This window comes from Lonchura striata, chromosome 2, assembly GCF_050655825.1.
Source record: "Lonchura striata isolate lonStrDom1 chromosome 2, ASM5065582v1, whole genome shotgun sequence".
Taxonomy (NCBI): domain Eukaryota; kingdom Metazoa; phylum Chordata; class Aves; order Passeriformes; family Estrildidae; genus Lonchura; species Lonchura striata.
In genome coordinates, this window is record NC_140704.1 from 62824674 (window position 1) to 62842394 (window position 17721).

Here is a 17721-nt window from a genome sequence, read left to right on the forward strand (position 1 = left end):
AGTGTTATTGTTTACTTTAATGAACACTAGTTAAGTTATTCACTTCCTGAACTCATAGACTGTCATTATAAGTTTCTGACTTATGAAAGAAAAATTCTGTTTATTTCCAATGGAACCAGTTTCACAGCAGAAGTGGAGCATGCAAATGTTTATAGTATCATGATGGCTAACATGCACCTAACAGGGCAAGGCAGGTTGGTGGAAGGAGGCACATTGATAATTTGCAAGCAGCAAAATTGTTGGTCCCTGTAAGAAGGACTGATTTATTACAAGTAAATGAAAAAAATATATATTTCCAAAGTAATACTGCAAAAAAAGACAAAATATCATGACAGATATTACAGAATGACTTATATTTAAAAGGAATTTTAGTAGCACAGGACTTAAAGAGTACATCTCCCTGTCATAAAGTTGTATCCAATTACTAAGGAAATCATTGTAATAAGGTCAGTAAGTCATCATTCCATTATATGAATTTAAATAATTTTTATTACAACACTTGGATAATGTTTACAATTGTGCATTTTTGTACACCTACCACAAAAGTTAGGAAAAAGTGTTTTAGCCTGTTATACTATAACCAGATACTGAAAAGCCCTAGGTGAAGAAAGAAATTACTTTAAGCTCAAGATATTTTAACACTTCTGGTAAATGGATTTCTAGATTTCAGTTCAGGCATCAAAAGACTCTCCAAACAGAGCACTAGTTTTGTAATCGGAGCTACCTTTATTATGACAGCTAAAGAACCAGAATAGATTAAGCTTTTTAATTTTTGTTACGTAAGTAACAAATCAAAGCTAATCAAACCTTCTCTCCACCAACCACTGCATACCTCAAGAGGTGAACTCTTGGACATTAGCTTATCTTAATTTAAATCTTTCAGCTTTAGGGAAAAAAAAAAAAAAAAACTGAAGCAAAGAGTACTTTATTTAGTGTAAAGAGTTTAAACACACATGAATTTAACGTTTAAACATCCGCTAAGGCTGCTAAGTACATACTTGTAACAAGAATTTCGGCTTTACTAAGACCAGCTAGTGCTCCCACTTATCACAAGACACGCCCTGCCAACACTGCACAAGGAGATGTGTTCCGCACTATCAAGAACGCGATCATTTCCTCAACCCGTGGGGGCGGGCTGGGGCGGTGGAACCAAAACACAAAAAGCAAAGTTGCAGACATATCAGTGAAAAAGCTATGTGGCGAGCCTCAACCACCAAATTAAGACACAAAATTAGTGAATGAACACGGTTTTGGTTTTTTAATATAAATTACTACCACTTGTCCCAGTACCCCTTCACACACATGCACTGACAGTGTCACCTACTGGATATTTTTGTATTTATCCCGTTAGTGTTCTGTACAAGTTCCAGCAGGGTCTACGTGGTAGTTAGATACAGAGAGAACTGTAAAGAAGAGCCAGAAAGCAATTCCCTTAAGCAAAAAAGCCTGTACAGAGCCAAGGTCCCAACAGGAATATATGTAAATTTTTGACTTGGGTAGGAATGCATGCCTTAAAGGGTGGGTTTTGTAATTTTTTAAAAGCCACCAAAGATTTACAGAATTTGTCTGACAGAGGGATTATTTACACTTACAAATTCTATGAGCACAGCAACATTTGTTGGGCCTCTCACTTGCATGTGTTTTCAAGTGCCACCATAGTGCACAAGAGCAGTGCTCACATTTGAAAATTTTCCTACCTACCAGGAAATGAAAAGCAATAGGAAGGATTTTTATCTTCCAGGCAAACACCAAGTGTGTGTGGGAAATTCAGAAGAGTATGAGGGGATCAGCATTTACAGCACATACTCCAAGCCACAGCTCATCTTTCACATGATCCTGTTGCTAATGAAGCATGATCTTAGGCACTGCTCTGGGCACTTAAAAGTTGCAGTCTGTTTTGCCAGTAGCAAACTTACTGCATCTAAATTTGGCTTCAACCATATGCCTAACCAAGACAGACTGGCCAGAACCATTTCCAAATTTGGTTTTGATATTTTTTCTGAATCAAAGTTCAGAGGGACAACTTCAAGTGTATTCTATGTCACCAGCTAAAACCAAACAAATTCCAGAAAGCAGAAATATGGCAGAACAGGAAATTTTCAAAAAGCAGTAGGAAATTACATTAAGGTAAAATAGTTTTAACTTAATGAAGAAAACACACAAAGAATTTTCTGTAAAGCCATCAAGTAGAATATTTAGGTCACAAATACAAAGGAAAATAATGACTTTCAAAAACAAAAACATCAAGAAGTATGTTCTCAAAGGACAGGCCACCCTTCTCATTTACATTCCCACAGACACAATCTAATTTACAATGTTTAATTTCCTAATTGTATGAAAATTTTGAAATATTAGTCTTACAGTGGAAAACCTGAAATGAACCTTATCAGGAAGAAAGCACAGACTGAAAAAATGAAACAGAATCACAAAATGGTCAGGGTTGAATAGAGGACAAGCCTCACATAAGCAAACCTATTTTCATTTTTACATCCAAAAACATATCAATGAAAACAGTTGAGTTAAAAAAATAATGAAAAGTGAACATATTTTAAGAATCTAAGCCTAACACCAACCCTGGTATAGTAACAATTCTCCTCAAGACAGCATTTCACTCTAGCATTATTACAACTAACTCTCCATACCAATTCTACCACTATCTTTCAAGAATTAATGCATTGCATGACCACTGCATAGCTAACATTCTTTAGGTGTACCTGCAACTGCCAATGGGGAAATGAACAGGAAGAGGCTGACATCATGTTCATGAGTAGCTGTCAAGGTAGCAAATTGTATTTTCCCAGGTAATAAGTAGCTTCCTAAAACTAGTTTACATGTGTTTGCTGTGGGTCACATAGCAGCATGACAAAGAATAGGAGACAGTTCAAAATTTCTAATTGCCCTTCTAGACAGTGACTGTCTACATTTTTTTTTTGCAAGAGCTTAATTTATTTTGCAGGGGTTTGGACACTTGTTTACTTATGCACCTAAACACCATTAACAGTGCCTGGCCACGCTGCCCAGATAGCCTCCCAGCAGAAGCTGTTTTGCCCATCACTCTCCTCCTCCTGTAACTTTTGAAGACCTGTCAGTTGGCTTCTACATAAGCTAAGAATATTTAATAGAGCAAATGTGTGTCTCTGAAGACATGGCACACTTGCTACCACAGAGACTGAGAGCCATCTGTCCCAGTAGCAAGAGATGTCTATCAGCCCCTTCACACCCCAGGTTTCCTGCCAGGCATCTGCCTGCTCTCCTGTGTGTGATGCCATGGCTCCAACACCGCGGGATGCAGCACCACCCACGGCACTCAAGTGTTGGAGCATTGCTCCTGCCAAGTGGCTGCAAGAGTATTTAATTTCTTCAACTCAGGGAAAGGTAATTTTGCCACTAAGGACAAAGGTGGATATTCCCTATCCACTATGCTGGCAGGTTCTATAGGACAAGTGCTCCACAAGTTGTTTTAAGTATTATCACAAGCATCGAATTGGCTGCCACTGTCCTATCCACCCACTCACTGCACACCCCAAGTAGGAGGTTTCAGGAAGGCTTTAACCCAACATAGCCTGTTTCCATCCTATGCATTCACTTAACCTTATTTTCTAATTCTGTAAAATGCTCAATTCAGAAGAAAGAAGGAAGGCTTCACTTTTTAAATACCAACAAGATGGAGTGGATCCAACAGTTCCAAGCAGACAGTGCTACAAGGTACTTTCTTCTGTGTCATTCAGGATTTCTAATGTAACTGCCTTTTTTTTTTTACCCCCAGAATATGGTTTTACTATAACCATGGCAATGCAAAGTGATTTAAACAAATCACTTGGTTGAGTCAGAAAGAATGCCAGAGCATCAGTCACAGAGACTGGGCCTTTGACAGAGGTTCAATGAAGTCAAAACAAAAAGCTGAAGTAGGGAGCTTTCAAAAAAATGAAAAGTAATGTAGTTAAGGTGGAAACCCAACTCTATGATATAGAAAATCTTCAAATATGCCTATATGTGCAAGTTGATTTTAAAAGTTTTGAGAAGACATTCCTATTTCTAACCTGGCTGTGGAGTACCAGAAGAGAAAAAAAAGGTGTTTCCACATCCCTCTGAACTAGCAAAGACATCCTTTGCAGTTAACAAGATAGAAACACAAGCAGTCCTTGTCTTTGCAGTATTTATATCTTTACATTGGTGTCTTCTGAACACAAATTTTAAGCCAGGATTAAACATATCCTTAAAGATCAATATACCTAATTGCCATAAAAAAACCCATCAGTTAATTCATCTGTTTTATTAAATCAGGGTCACAGTGTTTGGTTTTTGCATATTCAACATAAAAAACTACCAGTTTGGAAAATATACCACTTTTCTCTAGAAATTCTTTTCATGTCACAAAATAGTCACTCCTACACAGCACTCAATACTCAACAGTACTTTTTTTCCTTCCTGAGCAATTTACGTAAGTGGCAACACGAAGAGGACATCCATGCAATCCACCTGTGTTTGCACCTGCTGGGTCAGAGAGACCTTGTTCCCTACTCCCACTGCTGGCAATGAAGGGCTTTGATGCATTCCCATGGGTTTCTGGAGAGCTAACTACAAGAATGCTTCCTGTCACAGCTGGAAAATCACCACCTATTCTTCCTGTGTAAGTGGTCTGAAGGGATTACATTTCTCAGTTACTGTGATAATTTAGGCTTTTAATGTGTTTTATCATGAGTATTTAAAGCTATTAATTAGGAAAGATTCATAACACTATGGGAAAGATAAGAGCACAAATATTCCTATCAGACCTGTATACAATGAAATACTTCAGTTTATTATATTTCAATTATTTATTTCTATTCCCAAAATGACATGGTTTGGTGTGTTGAATTAATTTCCTAGCAGCCAACACTGCATAATGCAACATGATCATATCAGATTATTCCATTTTGATGTTTGAATGGTCCATTAAAGCCTTCTAGAAATTTTTTGTCTCTGTTATATGACCTGTTAGTCTTGCAGGCCTGCAAATGAAATTTATTTAAAAAGGGGGGGAAAAAAATCCATATGAAAATTATGTATGTGATAATATACAAAGAGAAGATTTCTTGGGAAGGAAATGGTTAAACATTTGAAAAGACCAATGCAGATTACAGATCTATTATCCCAAATTCCTCGATTTTCTGGATTATCCCCCTCACCATCCCAGTATACCTCAGGAACAACAGAGGAAGAACTGGCTGTTCACAAATTCAAGCACAAATCTTTAATGCTTTAAAGTCACATCTTTAAGACACAATAATTTCAAAGAGAGACATACAAGCATAGAAGTTTAAAAATCCTTTTCCTGTGAAAACCAATAGCAGGTTTTAAAAGTGCTTACACATCTATCCAGATTATTGACCTTTCCAGCAAAAGGAAACAATGTCCTTTCAAAACACACTGTAAAAAATTAATAACTGAGTAAATATTATTCCAAAAACTATGTAATACATTCATCTATTAGATGCAATAAACAGGGTAACTCATTCTTTAAACACTCTATAAGGAAATCAGAGCTATTTTAATGACATATTTGTGAAGGTAATTCAAGTCCAGACACTCAGAAAATGAAGCATTTTAGAATACTATGGAATTAATTTATACTATACTCAAGACTTCTACAGGTAAAAATCTTCCTGCTAATTACTACACAAAGCAAGAGTGAATCATAGAGTCATTTTATGCAACAGTATTCAAAACAAGAAAGATGAAAAAAGGGAATTTAATCCTCAGTTATTTGTGTGGATCTTTCCTGAACTAGAAAAATAAAGCTTACATTGCTCAAAGCATTAAAGCTCTCAACTTTCATGAGGGAACTTAAATACTCAGGGCAGTTGTTGAAGTGTTTGATGCATAGAAGGTGCTAAATCAGTGAACTCAGTAGAACCATGGGGCCTGTATGGAAAAATCTGTGATTTAAATACTGAGATTTAAGATGAAAGGCAACTCTGAAAGGCAAGTTGTGCCATTCTGAATAAATCTTTGTAATTATTTCCTCCTCTTCTCTTAAACACTTTAATCTTTGAAAAGGAAAAATCACCACAAAAGAAAAAAAAGTCAAGTCACTTGATAAAGTTTTAGGCTCCATAAAGGTTCCACATGCATTACAGCACAATTTTAATGAGAAGCATCAAGGCAAGTTTATCAGTGAATTAGTCCTGTTAGGAATTAGTTTCATCCTTCCCAGTTAGCTTCTGAACCCTGATTGTAGCTGCTGATACTCACAGAAGCCACTATGGTTTTTCTTTCTTTATATAAACTACTGGATAAAACTTAGCAGCTGAAAAGGCTTGACTGCTCTCTGTGGCTTTTTGTTAACTACTTGATCTGTAACTTAAACAGAATTACAGCCACACACTTTCAAGAAATTCACAATGGTGGGTAATAATCAGTATTTTCCCTACAGTTTTAAAAAAGACCCCACTATACTCCCAATCAGTAATAAGGTACACCTCCATAAAGCTTTAAATTATAAACCTGCACTTTGTGGTTGAAAAAGGGCAATAAAATTTGGTTATATTGTTTAGCATCATTAGCACTGCCTGTGAATTGAGGATTTTAACTCGCATGCTCTGTCAGCAGAATGCATGAGCAAAAAACATCCATGAGCACATTAATTACACAAGAATGAAAACCATCACTAGATTTAGTGTATTCTTAGTTTTATTTTCTGATGGGAGAAAAAAGGCTATTATTTTGAATTGTAATATGCAACCTGATGGAAAATGAAAGATGTTAAGTAAGACTTAGGTGACATTAATAATGGGTTGGGTTGCTTGGTTATTTTATCCTTTAAAATATATACACACCTACTGCCATAGTCACAAAATCTTAAGTATCAATATTGAACTGTCCTTTCTAAAAACTTGAGATAGATTTTACTGAATAAATTTTACTGCTTAATACTGAACAGAATGAAGACTTCCGATTCGTACATTCCAGCTATCTTTGTAACAAACAGGCAGGAATTATAATTTTAAATTCTCCCATTGGTATGGAGCTCCTGCTGGATTCACAGGCAGAGGGGGTCACTGGAAAAGGGTTTGAAAAGTGAAAACCAGCCCCTGATGTTGTTCATCTGCTGCCCTCTCCTGGAAGAAAGCAAACAAATGTGCCACAGCACGGCCAGGAACACAGCTGGATTTCCAGGTCCTGCTACCAACACTTTGCTGGTAACCTCCTGACAGCAGATATTTCTCAGTTTAAAGGAATTCCCTGAAGTTTTGCAGTATCCACAGACTCTAAAATATACTTCCCATGTGCATCTGTTAATCTGGGCATAACGAGAGGCAATTGTGGGACAAAGAGAAAATGGGGCAGCTTGTTCTGGCACTCTGGAGCACTGTGCAGGGCACAGCCCATGCTCTCAGTCACAGTCAGCACAGCAGGGTTATCCTTACACCCTTCTGCCATCAGCTATTCCATCTGTGCAGCAGGACACACCACTGAGCTGGCTGTGATTCCCAACAGATCCTGTTCTGCTGTTGGGACAGGGCCTTTAGTGGAAAGAATTAGGGGACAGTTGTAAGCTGGGACGATGGCCAATGCCAGTTTATGAGTTTGCACCTCAGGGGGACTGTAGTAAATGAACAGTGTTGACATTAAGTTTGTTTTGCTGTACAAAAGTCAAGCAAAACTTGAGTCAGAAGTAGGTATGAAAAGTTCAAGCTCTTAATCTCTCTCTTCCAGGGAGAGCTCCAGAGACCCAGTCCATAAAAGCTCATTTTTCCTTCAAAACAGAGTTGTAGTGCATACAGCAGATGTCACATTTCAAACATAATCTCAGATAAAATTTGGATTGTTATACTCCAGTGTAACTCCACAATTAACTGTTGTAATGATGTAACAATTTAAAGTGCCTAACATTATACTTCTGCCACTTAAAACACAGGTAAGTTTTGTTAACTGACTACTTGCTTTTAAAAAAGCCCAGAAGATAGATGCCTATGTGCAAGGCACATCATCAGTACATTGGTCTGCTCCCTACTTACTAACAAAAATGCTCTAGCTCACTTCAAGCAATTAGGCCTTTGACTAGCTGAACCCAAACTCCATTTTTGTTTTCTTTTTATTATACCAATTTCAGAGAGCTACTAAAACATATATTTATTTCTTTCCATGTGAGCAGTAACAACTTCAAATGAGGAAAGCCAGATTCAGTAGAGACAATTATTTAAGTCCTAGAAAACAGTGGGATAAAGAAGCCTTTGGGGAAAAAGCTTTGATGGTTTGAATTAATTTATGATAACACAACTGTGAAAGTAAGAAAGTGACCTCTCTAGTTAAACTATTGTAAAAATGTTTTCTGACAATGTAGCAGGCATGTATGGCCATAAACAACAACAAAAGGAGAAAACATCCCAAGCCAAATGTACATACTTAGAAGAAACTTAGAGAAAGATATGTACTCAAGCTTATCTACCTAAATATTAGAAAAGCTAACAGAATATTTTGTAATGTCAACTCATGGACAGAGGGCTGCTAGAGATTATTATCTTCTTTATCAAGGAAAAAGAGATCTTTTCTGAATAACAGGAACATATCAAATGCCTTCTCAAAATCTCTTTGGAAGAAAGGATGCACTTGAGGTAAGACAGAGTCTTGGTGTTAACTCTTATAAGTGCAGATAAGTAGAATTTTCCACTAACTGATAAAATTGGTGCTTCAGTTAATATTCCTCTTAAAAGTGCAGCCATGACCCAAAGGAAGCTGTTTTATCACCTAGTTAACTTGCAGAATTACAAGAAGTATCACAGCATTTCTCTTGGCTCCTGAAAGAGCCTATTTCAGTAGCTGTACTTGGTTATTGCCTGTAACAAACTACAGCAGAAAACCTTAGCTGCACCTTTTTATTCCAAAGACTGGTACTATCACAAACCAAGTAGGTGGCAGCTATTTTTATTTTTGTTCATACTAAGAGTAACTTTATTGCAAAAATATGCAAATAAATAAGCAAATAAATAGATATGCTAGATTACCAAATATTCTGCAATTAAGAAACAAAACAGCAAGTTTTGCTATAATACAGATCATACCTACTGTACATACTGCATTTAAATTAGCTTGACTCCTTCTTTCAAGTTCTTTTTGTGTTGAAACACACAGGATTATCTTCAGGCTTTGTTCTTCTCTTAATCTCTTTCATTTGTGGATTTGTGATGGATTTGTGACGTCCACTCAATTGATGTCTGATTTTGAATACCTGATCCCAAAATGAATAAAAAGGAGTGGTAGCAGTTCTGTAATTTACCATATGCTCCTTGAATTCTTCTTTGGATTGCCATTTAAGAAATAAGTGAAGTAAACTAATTCAAAAAGAAACCCAAAATACATTATACCAATACTTTATTATACCATCAGTGATGGAAAGACTTAAAAACCTGAGATATGAAACTTTCAGGTGATGAAAGACAATGTTGTAGAGAAAATAAACCTTGCTCCACATTCTCTGCTATGTTTGTGAAACACACAAAATAAAGCTTCTCAAGAAAAGTCATTTATTTGAGTTGGATTTTGTTTGTTCATGTGTTCTTTGGGTTTTTTTTTAACCTGTAGGGTAAAATTAGATGTAAGTTAAATATAAGTAATTTTGAGGAAAGGACTGCTCTGTTTTATTTTTGTGTATACTGCAAATACAATGAATAGGCAAGTGATTTACAGAAATGTTCAACTGCCATTCACATACATCTTGGAAGTACAGATTATCATTACTGGATGCACACTTGCATTACAAAATTGCTAAAGTGCTGCTCAGCACAACTCAAGAAAATATAATTAGGTAAGCACAAATTATAATCATAAAAATGACAGCATTTGAAAAGTTACTACTGTGTTTGACACACTTGCCAGGACAATAAATATCCCTTTCTTTTTAAAAGTGACAATGCAGAAAGGAGAAACATGATTTTCAGGTTTCTCATTTGACCTGATCGCTTTGTTTTACCAGATTACAATGTATTTATCATATAAAAGTTTTATCCTACAATGCACATTTCTAACATTCCTGTCTTTTCTAAGTTTCCTCGAGTAAACTTCCAGAACTTCCAGTGATAATACATACAGATAAAGAACAACCAACCTTTTTACACAATACAGCTACCATGCTACAAGGAATTTATTTTTATTATGTTATGAATATCCAAAAATTGTTAAAATAACATTAAATGCCAATTATGTTGTTAAGACTAATACAAAGATCAGTGAAATGTCAAACCAAGATATAACCTTAAGAAATACAATGCTGCATACACTTTTAAATATCTACCATACTTTTGAAAATTAGGGAGAAAAAGCCCACTACATGATTGAGAAGATACCCAGTATTTGTTTCAGAGTAAATGAAATACTTTCAACCATGCAAGTATCATTTGGAATAGAACAACTTAATTTGACTCAATTTTTTTGGTGCTGACATAGTTTGTATATTACTGCTTTTGTACTAGCAACAAACTACCAAAATACCAAAAATTACCCTTTCACTACCCTCCCAAAAGCTTACAAACAAGATATAAAAGCTGATGTTAATTGTTATATAAATAAATGAATCTCAAAACAACTCTGAAGATAATTTGTAAGAAGCAGAACCTGATCATGTGAGCATTTCAGCAGACTGCTGTTTACAGAAAGAAAAATTTAAAGACTTTTTTCCTCACCCAGTGTCACCAAGCCTTATTTATTAAATTGCCTTTAATGTGGTAACACAGCAAGCATCAGATTACAAATACTGCTGGATTGTGGAATCTCTAGTGACTAAGAGAAAAGGGAGGTCAAATTGTTTTGTGACCATGTAGAGATTAAAAAATATTCGAGAATATTATTATTTTTTTCATTTGCTGTATTCAAGCATAAATAAACACTTACCTGACTCTCCAATTCGGTGTGCACCAGCATGGTTCGGTCAAAACACCACTAACACATGTAAGGATGTTATGAAGGAGCTGAAGCCAGTAACTCTGAAGGGTCTGTATGTCACAGGACATAAGGAAGAAATAGGTGAACTTTTATATAGCCACTGTACGGCACATTCATGGGGTATAGCAATGTATAACCTAGTAATTCAGAACATACAGCAGTACATACTGCTAAAGAAGACAACATTTCTGGTCATTTATTTTAGTATATTAAGGTAAATTCCCAACATATTTCCCACAACATAAAATAAAAACTGTATTGAAAAACTCAAACAAAGCCTCAACTCATTAAGGTTGCTAAGACAAGAAATAAAAATTAGGTATTGACAAAATGAAAGTTAAATTGCCAAAATCAAAGTTGGCTTGGTAACCTTAATCTTTTTTTTATATCTACTCTGCTCTCTAAATAATAAAGCAAGGCTAATGAAGACCTACCCATTCTACACATTGAATTTCAAAAGAATCACTGGGAGCAGAAATTTGCATACAGGCAAATAAAGCAATTAAAGATTTTGCAAGTGTACCCACCCACACAGATGAGTGCTTGGCTTTTTGACCTGTATTGAGAGTCCTCTTTTTTTTTTTTTTTTTTTTTTTTTTTTTTTTTGTGGTTTTGTTTTCTTTTCAACACCCAACAAGTTTTAGGTTTCATTTTTGGAATCAAAATACCTAAGAAGTTAAAACATTAATGCCAGGTTTTGCAATGGGGAATATATATATATCTACATACACACACCAAAACCCTCTGATGCTTGAACTAATTGTCATTTGAGTAATGGCAGCAATAGTAAATAGAAGTGATTGTGCACTCTGTTAATTTAATGCTGTTTCACAGGTCTGAGACTAAATCCTTCTGTCCACTTCAGACCAAAATGTGGCCCAAAATATTCTCACTTTCTGAGACTCCCCATTGTTTTACTATTTGCCCACTTTGCCATGACCCATTATCACTTGTCCTAACATGCCAAATTCTGTTTTAAGTTCATCTCCTCATCTTGTCTTTATCTCTGGCAACAGCTCACAGGTTTTCCAGCCCCACTGGTGTTCAGTATCCAACATCTTTTATATGCTGTCTACAAAAGAATTAAAAACTTTTCTAAGTCAGGTGCCAAAGGAAACTGGCAAGTTTTCCTAGCTCCTGTCCCTGCCTCCCTAAAACAGTCTGTCACAAATAGCTTCTTGCAGTAAGGTATTGTCATTGTTCATTGCATTTTTCAGAGACAGTGAAAAGGCCAAATCTCAACAGATTTTTCCATCAGGAATGTGGCCTTTCAACTGTTCTAACAGAAGACACCTCCTGAAAAATGCTTATATATTTCATTCAAACCATCGATTATTTGGGCTTTTAAAATAAAACGTATCCACAGTCTTGCAGGTTCCACTGGAAAACATTATGAACAGAAAGTTTTCCCCATATACCTTCTAGAAAATTGGCTGAATCATTTTGGTTGATTTGCACATTTGATATCATTAAATTTCCAAAAAGAAATCCGAAAGAGACTAAACCCTTGGGCAAAATATTTAATATTAAACCCAGATGGTCATCATGAAAAGTATTACAGCTTTGGTGTTACTCCAGTCAATTGACAAAGTTAAAGCCAGAAAAGCTTCAGACATGCAGCATCCTTCAGCTTTGACATTCTCAGCAGTATAGCATCCCCAACCCCAGTTTAGCAACACAACAAACAACAAAATGATAATAGAGTCTTCCTTGTAGGAAGCAAGGATTTCTGCCTCTTGCAGATGGGAATAAAGCTTCACTGAGATGAAGCAACATTTGACAGAAGACAGACTTGCTGCTACTAATTCAGCAAGGCAGAATTTCCTTTTAAACTAACAGCTAGTTATCCAACCAAGCAATTACCAATTGCCAAAATGAGCCCATCAGAAACGCAAATCAACCTAAGAACTATTCAAAAACCAAGCATTGCATCACATCTTCCATCCAGATTTCTTGCACTGGATGTTGCCTTCTTTTCTCCTCTACCTATGTAAGAGCTCAATGCAGCTGCCACATCCCAGCCCACATACTGCCTTGGAAAGATGGGGATTCTGGTTTACTGCTTTCAAGCAAACTCTTAAGTCCCTAATCCTTTCTTCCTGCCCTTCAAACCACTCTTCTAACCTATCTTAATGAGTTTAAAGCCTTCTTCCATCAATTAAAACCAATTTACTTGTACCTACACTTGTATTAAGCGAATATTTAGCACTGAAAGAGAAAAAAAAAGAAAAATAACTGCAAGAAAAGCTCACATCTTGCAGCCAGTACAGTTGGAAACAGTACCTGTGCTTGCACAGATGCATGCAGACCTTGATCCATTCCTTAGTTGTATTAAAAGCCATGGTTTGTTACAGTAGCTTAAAACCAGAGCAAATATGTTAATCTAAAATAGAAGACATTTATCAACACTGAAGTTATTAACATAAATGTTCAAACTTAACTCCTATGTAGTTTGAAAGTATTTTGTGGTTATTTAGGCAATATGAGGCCAAATTTGGCTAAGATGCTCAGCATTTAAGAAGAAAGAGCAGTTATTGATTATGAAGACATAATTTGACCATGGGGACTCTGGCAGAAAATCCAAGGTTAGCTCAGCTCTAAGAGTGCTTAGTGCACCCACGATGTCACAACACAACAAAAACCAAAGCAAATCAAAAAATGATAACAAGGCATTCTCAAAGATTTCAAACCACAATTAAAAATGAGTTACCAAAATTATGCACTTTCAGTGGAGGTATTTTGTTGTGAATTATGGACCGTATGAAAAATACTGAAGGAACAGGGACTTCAGAATATCCAAGTTTCAAAGGATTATTTTTAATGGCAGACACAACACAATTTACGTGTCCATTTTCTTCTAAGTACATCTGCTGAAAGTCTAAATTTGGTCTGGAGAAAGTAGTGGTAGGAGGTTGCAGGTTTTGCACAGAGGATTTCTGTTTAAAGGGAAATGCAATTGAGACCACTAACCCTTACTTGTAAAGGTTTTAATATAAAATAACTCAAATTCACAGCAACTTCTGAACTATTTTTTAAGATTTAAGATTCAATTTGTACACTGTTTTCCAATAACCAGTTAGACTTTCACATAGGTTAAAAGCTACAACAAGCACATTGTACCAAATAACATTAACAATTATAGTGAGATCTTGATACTAAGTTAAACACAAGGTTAGTGCTAAGAAACTGTGTTTAAAACTATTTCAAAAACTATCCCCATAGCCAGCAGGAAGGCTCTCATTGTATCAGCTCCACAAGCACAAGGAATCAGCAGACAACAGTTCCTTATAATTTTAAAGTAAAACTTCCTTTAATGGAATGAAACAGCTGAAAAACATTAGCAAGTTGAAATTTCTTCGTTTCTTTATTGTTTCTTCTGCACCTCAAAAACACATAGAAATAAATATGTTGAATAAATATTTAAAAAGGTTTCCTTTGCTTACATTTATCACAAAAATGTAAGCAATATTCAGAAAAAAATATAAAATTTTTACAATTCCACAATACTACCAAGAGCTTAAAATATTGTGAAGTATTTAACATATTAAAATTTTCACTAGGAAGCTAAAATTAAGTAAACTTTCTGCATGTTAACATAACAATGAATAGTAAGTTATAATCTTCAAAATTCATCGCCCCCAGACATAATGGAAATTGTCAAAAGAGCATCTCACGAAACCCAGTTCCAGGTTTTCTCACTACAGTTGTAAGGAAGATGGATTTTTGATGCCCACGCCTCCCACCCAAAAGGAATGAAAATACTTATTCAAGAGAAAATTTATAATTTGTTAATTGTGCTTTCCTTCCTATCCCCTTAGAGAAAAAGTTATATTGGACTGCAGCCTTATTCTTGGCTTACAGTCACAATCAAGGGGACACTAAGTCATTGTGAAGCAAATTTAAAAAACTGTTTTGCTTTTAGTCTAAAAATTGTCATTTTTTTCAATTACTTTTCCTCCAGAAATTCTGCTATAACCTTTTAAAAAATTCTATCTCCTGCTCTATCAAGCAGTAAAAACCTCTGAACAAGCCCATGTATCCCAAAGACAACAAAGGCATCAAAACTAGACAGCCTAACACCTAATTCAATCTAAACCTTTCCATCAAAACCCTTCATAATCTAATCTAAACCCTGAATCATGACACAGATGCCTGGCTACAACCGCAGGATGCCATGGCATTCCACATTCCTTCACGTTCCTAACCTTGCCCGTTTCCTTACCTGACCACTGCCACGAACTCCAGGGCACACCCATGAGACATCACCTTATTTCACAATCACCTCTTCTTTCATTTGGCCATACTGAGCAATCAGAACCAAAGCAGTAGTTCAACCTACAAAGCAAGAATTTGATTTATACACCAGCAGCAGCCAGGGAGATCTTGCTAAAATCAATTAATCACTGCAACCACCTGCAATACTGAATGGTCAAACAGTAAAATGCTCACACTACCTTTGTGCACTGTCATTCAAGATTTTAACCTACAGACATGAAGGTGAGCACTAAATGCATAGTTTTACATAGGGTAAAGCACTTGAAATTACCAACAGAAACATTGTTTAAACAATGAGGGAAAAAAAGTGTAATTGGTCCAAAAGTGACATTTGTAGTTAGTGCAAAGGGGTACAGAACTAGAACACTGAAAAATGTCATTTTGTGATTTAGGAGACAGATTATGCTAGTCAAGGTCTTTTGTTTCATTTATAAATGGAGATAATATTTAGCTATTAGAAATGTCACGAAATATAGAGCTAAAAAGCATTCATCTAGATAGAAGTACCTTCACAGTAATGTTAAGAATCATTAAAAAGCTACTAATATTGAAATTGCTGGAATATGATGGTCAAGTACTCACAGAAATATTAATAATCCAAAATACAAAGTGAGACAGGATTTTGCAGAATGAACATCATCAAAATGTGAATATTTACAACACATTTTTAGAAATTTTACAGTTCTCATGTTTTCTTTGCTCAAACCAACATAAAGATGCTTTACAGTAGCTTCTGATGATAGCATTTACAGTTCATACTGAAAGGCTTCCATACATTTTGCATTGACCAAACAAAGTTTTTTGCAGCAATAAGTTTAAGCTGAGGAAGCAACTGGATGAGAGCAAAAAATAAAACCTGACTTACTGGTAAATCACTGTGTGGGCACATAACCATATCCTGCAAATGCCAAGCAGGCTATATGAAGACTGCTTATCGGCTCAGTTTCAGATGATGCGCACTGAGATGACATTTCCTCTCATGGCTGTTTCTGTGCACTTTCCAGGCACTTTATAAAGTGATATAAAAGCACTTTCACAGATGGAGCACTGGTAGGCCACATGTGTGATTTTCAATCATTTTCCATTAAGATCTACTCAGTTATGTGACAATAAGCACATTTAAAGCCATGATCCACATGATTTGTTATATGGGTTTCCTCAGCATCTTGTGGCTCTAGTGCTACATTCCACACATGAAGAAATGATGCTTTTTCTCAGAACCCAGCTTCTGAAGCATAAGCATCTTCTATAAGGTGAGTTGAGCCTTTAGATCCAGCTTTCAACTGATTTTTCTATGATGTTTACGCCTTGATTGAGCCTTAGGGGCTTTTAATTTCCCCAGCAAATGTCTGGGTTCTAATACTGGAAATATGACAGATGTTGAGAGGCATAGACTGGGTTTATCTGTCCCTTCTCTTCCAAGGAAAGAGAAGTCAGCACTGCAAGGTTCCTCAAGTTGAAAATAAGCTGCTACTTCTCCAAACCAGGTGTTCATTTCACAGGAGTGAGATGCATGAGGATTATGCTTGAGCTCATGTGACAAGAGCAAGGACTTTTATTTTAAGGTATCTGATACACAGGTAACAAGAGAGTAATTTTTTGCAAGATTTTCTTTGTTCTCATTCTTTTCATCTCCAATGCTATATAACTAATTTTTACCTTGGTCCATTTTAGGGCAGCCTGAAATTTGACATGCCATATTAGTTTCACAGGTTTGAGCCAGGTGTCTCCTGATCTTACTTTTGATCCTGCTTGTGAAATGGCAGAGCTTGCACTTAAATATCTCCACTAGAAATATTTCCACCAGACCAGGAAATATGGCTTCAAAATGCTCAAGCAGAGCAGCATACAGCAGGGATGTTGCGATGTCTTCGTGGTGATGTGTGGGTTCATCGACAGAACGCACCGATAAGTGTAGTTAGATTTGTTAATTTTCCGGAGTTACAGTTGGTTAGAACATGAAGCTGGTAACACCAAGGTGGTGGGTGCATCCCCATATGGGACATTTACTTAAGAGCTGGAGTCGATGATCCTTGTGGATCCCTTCCAACTCAGAATAGGCTGCGAATCTGTAAAAAGACAATAAACAAGAGTTAAAATCCACTTCATGGTTTCGAGTGTCTTATCCAAAGTCTGGGGAGCAACGACACCCAGATTCGGATTGTAGCCCTAGGGATGTCTGCAGATTTTATGACTATCTCAAATAAGTGAGAGTTCTGCACGAGAAAAATGCCATAAATGACTGCTAGAAACACCTGTTGAAATTAAAAACGAAATACAGGTTAGCAACGGTGTGGCATTTCTGCGCTAAGTTTATAACAGCTCCTGCTAGCGGATAGGCAGCAGTGATCTTAAATCTAATACTCATTTTAAAAGGCGAGAACGCTGGTGAGAAACCCGCACCCTGCAGTCCGGGAGGCAGCAGAGCGCACCCAGCCCCAGCCCCGAACCCATGACCCCTTCCCTGCAGCCCGGCACAGCTGGAAAGGCAAATTAAGCGGACCGATGTCTTTCAACAAGAAATTA

The 17721-nt window shown here is 36.4% G+C and overlaps 1 protein-coding gene across 23 annotated transcripts in view; it reads right to left on the reverse strand.

Annotated features, from left to right (window-relative positions):
- LOC110472824 (endogenous retrovirus group K member 8 Gag polyprotein-like) overlaps positions 1-17721 on the reverse strand; it is a 399368-nt gene that overhangs the window by 39211 nt on the left and 342436 nt on the right. For 4 of the 23 annotated variants that reach the window (XM_085573498.1, XM_077785918.2, XM_077785915.2 and 1 more), the window contains exons 2-6: positions 16061-17264; positions 15143-15255; positions 13204-13303; positions 10870-10970; positions 9045-9558 (exon numbers count right to left, since the gene is read on the reverse strand). The gene's annotated coding sequence lies outside the window, so the exon portion shown is untranslated. Of the gene's footprint in view, positions 1-909; positions 9559-10869; positions 10971-13203; positions 13304-15142; positions 15256-16060; positions 17717-17721 lie in introns of those variants that run through there. The other 19 variants (XR_014953330.1, XR_014953331.1, XM_085573501.1 and 16 more) reach the window with 16 other exon arrangements.